A 3,079-nucleotide genomic window follows, 5' to 3' on the forward strand; every position below is an offset into this window, starting at 1 on the left:
TCGAACCCGCGGGCTCAGGCAATCCACTCACCTCAGCCTCCCAAAGCGAGGGATTATAGGCTGAGCCACTGAGCCTGGCTTCCTCTATTTTTTCAAGACTTCCTTGCTCCATCCCACTCTGCCTTTGAGGAGGGAGTACAGGATACCTCTCCTCAGGAAAGATTGCTAATTCATGAGTAACGATGTCTAGAGGGACACCTGGGTTCCCAGCATCACGTCTTACACAGGATCCTGAGCAGGCAGGAGGTGACCTGGGGCACAGCTTTGAGAAGAAGCCTACAGCCACTGCCCCCTGATCCCTGCACCCATCATGGGAGCAGATGGTGTCAAAAAAAGACCATCCAGGGCCTAGATTCCCAACCCCTACCCTACTTTCAGGTGCTTGAAATGCTGTGGGGGACTAAGATGTTGTAAAGGTCACAGTGGCATTTGATTATGTGTGTAGAGAGTCAGCTGAGGCAGCCTACAAGATCCCTGGTGGAGAAGGAGTGCTCCAGGTGGAGATTACTTGAGCAGAGGTTAGAGTCTGGGGCATGGAGGGGGATTCAGGGCCACATCAAGGCAACATGGTGGGAGCTCAGAGATCATGGTGACTGGAGGTGGGAGGACTTAGAACCCATCCAGGTTTTAAGGCAGGACATTCTGGGGGTTCCCCATTCCAGTTGGGACCAGCCACAAAGTCACTCAGATGTGTTGAAGTGTGAAACACAATCACCTTCAGGACCACCGACTCCCGCCTATCTCCTGAGTCTGTTCCTTGTCCCACTGAAGAGGACAAACAGCCCAGAGTGGCCCTCATTCCCCTGGGGGTAGTCAGGGCTGCAGGAGTCCCTCCCCCACTTCCCTTGGCCATTTGTCTCCTGAAACAGCCACTTGTCCAGAAGAGGATAAGCTCAGTTCCCTGGCGTCACAGGGACCAGCTTTGGGAGCTGGCTGCACCTCCTGGCACATGCCCTTCATCCCAGGCACTGTTCTCAGGGGCCTCACACGCACATCTGGCCATGCCCCACTCCAGGTCTCTGCTCAGCTCTCCCTCACCTGGGTGTCTGCACCCAAACCCTCCCCATCTGGCAAGATCCAAACCCATCTGTTCGGTCCAGTTAACAATGTGCTGCTCTCTCACTGTGCCAGGGGCATGGTCCTGCCTCTGACTCCTGGGCTGGGAGCTCCCTGCCCACCCTAGTCTCAGAGCGGTTGGCAGCAAGAGGTTTGAAATCAAACCGGGTTCAACTCTAGCTGCTTCACATCAGACCCAAAACTCTCGTGTACAAAATGAGGGCATTATGCCTGTCAGCATCCCTTAAAAGAGCAAAGCCAGGGCACACCAAAGATGTTGCATTTCAGCAAAAGCATTACAGAGTGATCTTTGGGACATTCACTCCCCACTGGATCTTCTTCCAATTTCAGGTTTGGTTTAGGTTTTATTTTTAATCGCACCAGGGAGAGAGATGTTCGTTATTCTCTTGGCTTTAGAGGCTCTAAAGAACTTCTAATATCTTTTGATTTGGATAATTTGAAGCCTTAAAAAAGTTCCACATGATTACATTGCTCATCTTTCATTTTTATCCTAGAGTCTTCATGTTAAACCTTTTTTCTTTTTTACAAATAAGATTTTTTCTCATCAAACTGAACTTTAAGTAGAGTCCCAGACTGGGGCTCAAATCCATCAGCTCATTCAAGTTTAGTGCCTGTCCCATGCCCAGTAGATTTTTTATTTAATTTAATTTAATTTTATTTTGAGTTGGAGTCTCACTCTGTCGCCCAGACTGGAGTGCAGTGGCTGCTCCCGACTACCGCAGCCTCAACCTGCTGGGCTCCGGCGATCCTTCAGCCTCAGCCTTCCAAGTAGCCGGAATTACAGGCATGCGCTACCATGCCCGGCTGATTTTTTGATTTATTGTAGAGATGAGGTCTCGCTGTCCAGGCGGGTCTCGAACCCGCGGGCTCAGGCAATCCACTCACCTCAGCCTCCCAAAGGCGCGGGATTACAGGCTGAGCCACCGAGCCCGCAGATTTTTTAGAATAGCTACCATGAAGTTTCCCATGTTTTCTTAATTCAAATGCAGGCTTCTTTAGCGTTTTAACTTTTCTTTTCTTTTTTTTTAAAACAAGGCCCTGCTCTGTCACACAAGCTAGAGTGCAGTGGTGCCCCCACAGCTTACTGCAACTTCAAACTCCTGGGCTCAAGCAATGCCCTTTGCTCAGCCTCCCAAAGTGCTGGGGTTACAGGTGTGAGCCACCATGTTCAGCCTCCATTTAAACTTTTCTAGTAAAGACATCATGGGAGGATCCCTAGATGGTGAGCCTTCTCTCTGTCTTGCCCAGTGCCTTCAGGACTCAATTATCAGTCACTTGTTTCAAGTAATTCATCTGCACCTCTCAGGTTATGATTTCCCATCTTCTTCTGGACTTAGCAGCCCTGCTGATGCTGAGCATGCAAGGTCTTCTGGATCTGACTGCCGCAAAACCAACACAGAAGCCATGAAGCAAATAACCACTGGCAGTCTTGACATCCACGTGAGTTTCCCTTGTGATTTTTCATTTTTGAGCACAGAGTACTTTGTAACGGTAAGATCCATGCCACAAGCTGGGCTCGGTGGCTCAGCCTGTAATCCCGCGCTTTGGGAAGCTGAGGTGAGTGAATTGCCTGAGCCCGCGGGTTCGAGACCCACCTGGGCAACTTGGCGAGACCTCATCTGTACAGTAAATCAAAAAATTAGCTGGGCATGGTAGGGCATGCCTGCAGTTCCAGCTACTGGAAGGCTGAGGCCGAAGGATCGCCGGATCCCAGCAGGTCAAGGCTGCAGTGGCCAGGAGCAGCCACTGCACTCCAGTCTGGGTGACAGAGTGAGACTCCAACTCAATAAAAAAAAGATCCATGCCATGAAGTTGGTTACACAGTTTTTGTCCTGAGTATCCCTATTGGTAATGTCACATGTGAACCCCCAAAGTGGGGCTCAATCTAGTAGGCCAAGACAGTTTTTTGGCTTCATACAGGAAAGAATTCAAGCATGAGCTTTAAGAAGAAAGTGGAAACAAGTTAACTGAAACGACAGCAAGCAGGCTACCCACAGGCAAA

This window comes from Carlito syrichta, unplaced genomic scaffold (genome assembly GCF_000164805.1).
Source record: "Carlito syrichta isolate Samal-C Ts95f unplaced genomic scaffold, Tarsius_syrichta-2.0.1 Scaffold313344, whole genome shotgun sequence".
In the NCBI taxonomy this organism is placed as follows: Eukaryota; Metazoa; Chordata; class Mammalia; order Primates; family Tarsiidae; genus Carlito; species Carlito syrichta.